Source organism: Podarcis gaigeae (genome assembly GCF_964106915.1).
Source record: "Podarcis gaigeae genome assembly, chromosome: 2".
Taxonomy (NCBI): domain Eukaryota; kingdom Metazoa; phylum Chordata; class Lepidosauria; order Squamata; family Lacertidae; genus Podarcis; species Podarcis gaigeae.
Genome location: NC_139679.1, coordinates 113132956 through 113140572, shown reverse-complemented (window position 1 = coordinate 113140572; position 7617 = coordinate 113132956).

Genomic DNA, 7617 nt, shown 5'->3' with positions numbered 1-7617 from the left:
CAGAGGAAGGATCAATGCAATCGTAGTAGTAATAATAACCAATTGCAGTTGTACCTCAGAGGTCAAACGCCTTGCAACTCAAACGTTTTGGTTCCTGAACGCCGCAAACCCGGAAGTGAGTGTTCTGGTTTGTGAATGTTCTTTGGAACCCGAACATCCGACACAGCTTCCGATTGGCTGCCTGCAGCCAATCAGAAGCCGCGCCTTGGTTTCCGGACATTTTGGAAGTCGAACGGACTTCCGGAACGGATTCCATTCGACTTCCGAGGTATGACTGTACTTGATTTATAAAATTCATAGATAGGCAACTCCCCGCTTATGCAGAGGGCTACATTCTGGGGACCTGGGTGCTAAACAAAATCACATAAAGTAGGGAGCACTCTCTAAACACCCTTTAAATGCCCTCTCTGCCCTGTGCTCTCCCATCCAGAACAAACATACAGTATCCAAAAATATCCACAACTAGAATTGAAGCTCTGGGGCTAGCAGGAGGCTAGAGGCTGCGCAGGAAATTGGCTGCTGCTGCTGTTTTATAGGAAAACCCCAAAGTTGCTGAGCTTTTTTTTCAAAGCGGTGCATTTTGGAAATTCCCCCTGGACATCATTCTGCCTTGGGTTAAACCACAGAGCCTAGGACTCGCCGATCAGAAGGTTGGCGGTTCGAATCCCCTTGACGGGGTGAGCTCCCGTTGCTCGGTCCCTGCTCCTGCCAACCTAGCAGTTCGAAAGAATGTCAAAGTGCAAGTAGATAAATAGGTACTGCTCCGGCGGGAAGGTAAACGGCGTTTCCGTGCGCTGCTCTGGTTCGCCAGAAGCGGCTTAGTCATGCTGGCCACATGACCCGGAAGCGGTACACCGGCTCCCTTGGCCAATAAAGTGAGATGAGCACCGCAACCCCAGAGTCGGTCACAACTGGACCTAATGGTCAGGGGTCCCTTTACCTTTTTAATGTATGGCAGCTCTATGCTACTGCCAAGGAGATTCAGCCACCCACTCGGCCATAAAGCTCACTGAATGAATTTGAATCACCTTTGGAGACAACTTCCCTGCCCCCAATTTATCAAAATAACTGCAGCTTTCTCAGAAATCTGGACACAAACCTAGCTTGGTGCTGCCAAAAGAACAACACCGTAAGAAATCCGGTCCCACCTCTGAACGTGCAAAGGAGTGCCTCTGAACCTATGCAGAGTGCAATCAAGCACTGACCCCACCCACACACAAGAATTGGACAGCAGTGCTTTCAGATCAAAGGGTTGGGACTTGTGGGTAAAGGCACACATCGCACCAAGCCCAAATTTAAAGTTAATCATGGTGTAGGGAGGAGAGAGAAGGACTTACCTGGCCCTTTCACGGTCACTTTGAGCTTCTCGTGATTTATCCCGTTTCTTGCGTAGACCTTGAAATCTGCTGCCTCCTTCACCAGGGCACCTTCGGGTTGCAGACCTCGACCCACAGCCCAGCAAACATTGGGCATAAGTGCAGGAGCTAGAGAGAGGTGAGCGGAACGTTAACTCCACATCCATCCTAGAACCCCGAAGAGATCTTGTAGGATTTGAGGGTTTTTGTTTACAATCAAGTGGCACATATATTTTATGCACTGCAAGATTTATTAACAGGCTCCTGTAAAAGTCAAATCACTTGAGATTTCTAGCTTTAACGATCTTAGTTGTTTTATCCGAAATCATAGGAGCAGGCTCCCAAGGTTATAGGAACTCAGGAAGCTGCCTTAAACTGAGTGACCATTAGGTCCATACTTCATGCAAAGGGACGCGGGTGGCGCTGTGGTCTAAACCACAGAGCCTCTTGGGCTTGCCAATCAGAAAGTCAGTGGTTCAAATCCCAGCGAAGGGGTGAGCTCCCGTTGTTCGGTCCCTGCTCCTGCCAACCTAGCAGTTCGAAAGCACGTCAAAGTGAAAGTAGATAAATAGGTACAGCTCCGGTGGGAAGGTAAACGGCGTTTCCGTGCATTGCTCTGGTTCGCCAGAAGCGGCTTAGTCATGCTGGCCACATGACCTGGAAGCTGAAGTCCCTTGGTCAGTAAAGCGAGATGAGCGCCGCAACCCCAGAATCGGCCACGACTGGACCTAATGGTCAGGGGTCCCTTTACCTTTACCCAGGCATTTATAAAATCTGTATGTTTTAAATTACACTTGAAAAAAAATACAGTGGTACCTTGGGTTAAGTACTTAATTCGTTCTGGAGGTCCGTTCTTAACCTGAAACTGTTTTTAACCTGAAGCACCACTTTAGCTAATGGGGCCTCCCGCTGCCGCTGTGCCGCGGGAGCACGATTTCTGTGCTCATCCTGAAGCAAAGTTCTTAAACTGAGGTACTATTTCTGAGTTAGCGGAGTCTGTAACCTGAAGCATATGTAACCTGAGGTACCACTGTGGTGATAATTTTATGTGTTTTTCTTTTTCATAAATTGCTTTGAGGTTTCCCACCCCTGCAATCAAGCAGTATATAAATTATATAATATAAATAAATAAGCTCAGTATTGTCTGCACTGACTGGCAGCAGCTTTCCAGGCTTTCAGGCAGTAGTCTCTCCCGACTCCATCTTCCCCTTTCCCTGCTCCCTATCAGGGATATGCTGGAAGTGGTTTTCCTGCAGTGGGCTAAATTTTCTTTAAGGTTGCTGTTGTTTTTAAAATTATGTTTCCATAGAAAATTTGCAATGTTAGGCTGTTGTAGTGAAAGCAACAAAGAGTCTTGTGGCCCCTTGCGGTTTTCTACAACACTTAGCCCAATTGCCATTTGAATCTTAAGGTAAAGGTAAAGGGACCCCTGACCATTAGGTCCAGTCGTGGCTGACTCTGGGGTTGCGGCGTTCATCTCGCTTTATTGGCCGAGGGAGCCGGCATACAGCTTCCGGGTCATGTGGCCAGCATGACTAAGCCGCTTCTGGCGAACCAGAGCAGCGCACGGAAATGGCGTTTACCTTCCCACCGGAGTAGTACCTATTTATCTACTTGCACTTTGACGTGCTTTCGAACTGCTAGGTTGGCAGGAGCAGGGACCGAGCAACGGAAGCTCACCCCGTCGCGGGGATTCAAACCGCCGACCTTCTGATTGGCAAGTCCTAGGCTCTGTGGTTTAACCCACAGTGCCACCCACGTCCCGTTTGAATCTTACATGAGTACAATTAACGTATTGCTCCAATAGAGCTTTGATAAAGCTCTATCTGATTATTGTAACCTAATGGTTGCCCCCGATAACGTTTTTGGACCTCCTTCATTTCCTTGTAAGATAGTGACCTTGGTACAGTTCATATGTCAGCTTCTCTGTGGAAGAAAGCGTAACAGATTTAAAGTCAGAGCATGCATTTTGCAGATATGTCATTACATTAAACAAAACAAAAAAACCCCTACTCTTATATTTCAATATTGATTAAGCTAAGCATTTTAATTAAGCCTGCAGCGGACAAATAGTCTCCCAGCACAGGACTGTGCTGTCTTTATGATATATGGTTTATTTACACAAATATACAACCTGAGACTATGATGGATGGGTTTACAGCATTAACACTTCAAGAGGGCCTTGATTCCCCCAGAACCACAGCCTTGGATTCAAACAGAAATCAGGCATAGCTCAGTCTCCCAGCTGGCCAGCCTGGAAGCTCACCCATCTCTCAGCTGTGGCCTTTGTCTTTATAACTGCCAGCAAGTTGAGGGATGGGGGCCAACCCATTTATTATCTGGCACAGAGCCACTTCCTTTGTTACCTTAATGGCCCATACTCAGAAGGCCACTGCGTCACCAGGAAGCTAGCCTGGTTATTCCAAGAATTGAATCCATGATTGATTCAGGAATTAGAAGGGAGCTCAGTCATAAAGCCTACCCTCCCCAAAAAAAACTCCTCACACCATGCTGCATCTTCTGCTTAGAATGCCAAAATCTTCCCGAATGTTCCTCTTGTCCCAGTCAATTGCTGTTTAGGGAAGTTTTTAACGTTTGAAGTTTTCTTCTGTTTTTAATGTTCTGCTGAAAGCCGCCCAGAGTGCCCGGGGAAACCCAGCCAGATGAGCAGGGTAGAAATAATAAATTATTATTATTAAAATTTTTATTTAGAAGCAGCTCATACCCATAGCAAGAAGGGCAATACTTGTGAATAAGTCCCAGGCTGGGACATTTATTTAGAAAGACAGACAGCTCAGTCGGTAGAGCGTGAGACTCTCAATTTCAGGGTTGTGGGTTCTGGAACACCTTGCGACTTGAACATTTCGGCTCTCAAACGCCGCAAACCCGGAAGTGAGTGTTCCAGTTTGCGAATATTCTTTGGAGCCTGGACGTGCGGCGTGGCTTCCGATTGGCTGCAGGAGCTTCCTGCAGCCAATCACAAGCAACGCCTTGGTTTCCAAACGTTTTGGAAGTCGAACGGACTCCTGGAACGGATTGCGTTTGACAACCAAGATACGACTGTGCATCGAAAGCAAAAGTTCCCTCTTTCTAGGAAGTGGAAAGGGTGAGGGAAACGTGGGGACGCTTCACGAATTTGCCTGTTGTCCTTGCGCAGGGGCCACGCGGATCTTCTCTGCATCGTTCCAATTTTGGCACATGCGCTGCCGACGTGAACACGGGGTGAGGGAAATGTGACAGGAAAAGCAAGCACTACAGACATCTTCAGGACATAGCTGTCAACTTTCAGATTTGAAAATAAGGGATCAGCAGCCTCGAAAATAATAATAATAATAATAATAATAATAATAATAATAATAATAATAATTTGTTATTTGTACCCCGCCCATCTGGCTGGGTTTCCCCAGCCACTCTGGGCAGCTTCCAACAAAACACTAAAATACAATAACCTATTAAACATTAAAAGCTTTCCTAAACAGGGTTGCCTTCAGATGTCTTCTGAATGTCAGGTAGTTGTTTATCTCTTTGACATCTGATGGGAGGGAGTTCCACAGGGCAGGCAAAAATAAGGGATCAGCAGCTTCACCTGTCCCGGGGACAGTCTACGGGATATCTAACAATCCGGGATAGCAGCAGGAAGCAGCAGGAAATGGCGCTGGAATAAGGGAATTTCCCGGGGAAAAAAGAAGGGAAGGTTGACAGCTATGCTTCAGGATCATTCCAGGAAAAGTCAGCTCCTCTTTAAGAAACCTCTGACTTTCACATCAACCGAACCTTCCTAGAAACGGCATCCTTTTCCTGTTAAATAGTGGGTAGACATGGCAGACGACACAGCGATTTCTCCAAAGCAGCTCTTTATTTTGTAAGCTGGAATAGAAACTGAACAGCAAACAGCTCAGCCGGCCTGCTTTTATAGGCAGCCAGCTGTCAACATTGTAGCAACAACAACCCAGGGTTTCCCGCCTAAAATAACTGACGCGGACCTGAGTGAAAACTACCTACAGTATCCCCCTGCTGGCCCAGGGTGAGAACTTCAGTACATAACATTTCCCTTCCCCAGAATGACCCCCAGTACCTTCAAATTCGTTCATGGATTCTTTCAGCATGGAACCTCTCTCACAGAAAATCCTGAGCTTCTTCTCCAAGTCTGGAGAAACTCCCAGGTGCTGCTGCCCCATTTGCCTGTTCTCACATCTGGAAGGAAGTTGGCTTAGCATAAGCAAGGTTAATGGAGACCTGCCCTTTCGAAAACGTGTAGCCTCAGGTCACAGAATCAGGAGCTGTATTTAAAGGTCATGTAGTTCAGCTCTTTGGCCACCTCATGAGAAGAGAAGACTCCCTGGAAAAGACCCTGATGCTGGGAAAGATGGAGGGCACAAGGAGAAGGGGGCGGCAGAGGACGAGATGGTGGGACACTGTTCTCGAAGCTACCAAAATGAGTTTGACCAAACTGCGGGAGGAGGTGGAAGACAGGAGTGCCTGGAGTGCTCTGGTCCAGGGGGTCACGAAGAGTTGGACCCGACTAAACGACTAAACAACAACAACAACAAAATCAGCTCCTTGCTCATTTTGGAAACCCAGAAGCAGAGCGTACTCAACAGACGGCTGCCCAGCCTTTATCTGAATTCCTCCGAAGACCACGACGCCCAGTTTATTAGTTTATTGTGGAAGGAGAATTACCTAGGTTTTTCCTTATAAGTCAGCCTTCCTGTATCTGAAGCCCATTAGATATGACCTCATGGCCATCCAGGCCTATGATGTGGAGCTATCTTCCAGGAGAGGCTGTGTGATGATAGCATGACATTTCTATGTATATAGGATTAAGCAACAATAACAGTATAATAGGCACTGCGCCGCAGGAAAGAAGGGGAAACAGAAAGGGGAGCGACCAAAAAAAAAAAAAAGTTGCATACCTGCTCAGCTTATTTTTTAAGTCCTGAAAAAGAGGATGAGGGAAATGGGTCTCAGTTGCACTGGCAGAACACAAACAAGGCATCTCGTTCTATTGAAGATTCCTTTGCCCTTCCTTTGTAAGTTGGAAAACCAAGACTGCATCCACATATTATACATTCTGTCAGTTCGCATTTCTTAGTGCAGAAAGGACTGATCTGATGTGTGGAGATCTTTCCTATTCTGATTAATACAAGGGGATTCTAGAAGCTACTAGAACATGGGTAGGCAAACTAAGGCCCGGGGGCCGGATCCGGCCCAATCACTTTCTAAATCCTGCCTGCAGATGGTCCGGGAATCAGCATGTTTTTACATGAGTAGAATGTGTGCTTTTATTTAAAATGCATCTCTGGGTTATTTATGGGGCACAGGAATTCGTTCATTCCACACCCCCCCAAAAAAATCTAGTCCGGCCCCCCACAAGGTCTGAGGGACAGTGGACTAGCCCCCTGCTGAAAAAGGTTGCTGACCCCTTTACTAGAAGCTCCTCTGTGTGAGAGAAGCAGGTGATTGCTTGGGAATCTTAAGGGAAAGATTAAGGTTTCCCTTAAGGGAAGCTGGTTTTAACTAGTTCTCTTATCTCTCCCAATTAAGGTCATGCTGACCTTAAATATAGGGCCAGAAGGGTTTTACTTTCTCTTTCTATCTCTCTTCCTTCTAGTGTGGTGTTCTGTACATAGTACGCTTAGTGTTAAGTTTTAGTCATGTTATAAGTTTATAAGTGCAGCAACTGGAATTTTTAATGGACTGTGCCAATCCTGAATGTACAGTATTTGGATTTGTGATCATTATGCTCATTTGCCTTCAAGCATAAGTAGAGCTCTGCTGGATGAAATATTGCCTCTGGTCTATTTTTGGAAACGCTGCTACTATGTGTATAAGGTTTTCCTCCACACGGATGACACATTCAATGGGGGCCCCCTCAAGGGCCCCCAAAATATGCTTTGAGTGAGAAACCTTTAAAAAGCCCCAGTTGAATGAGATATTGCAGTTCTGTTAAAAACCCTTGGTTCATAATAGTTTCCTTTTGTTCATAAAAGACACATAGCACAGTTGCTGCTTGGCTGTTGGAGACTAGATAAGAATTATATTGGGGAGTGAACTTTGAAGTAGTAAAATTGTGGGAGTCTGGCTATGGCAGCTTACTAAGGGCGACTCCCCTCATGTAGGCCTGTTATCTAGCTGAACAGAAATCTCAGAATACACTTCTCCATTCTTTAATATGTAGGGTTGTATCTATGTAGGCTTCAAAACTTTAGGAGCCTGGAAGGGCTGGACACACGTCAAGTTGCTGGCTGGACACCTAGAAAGT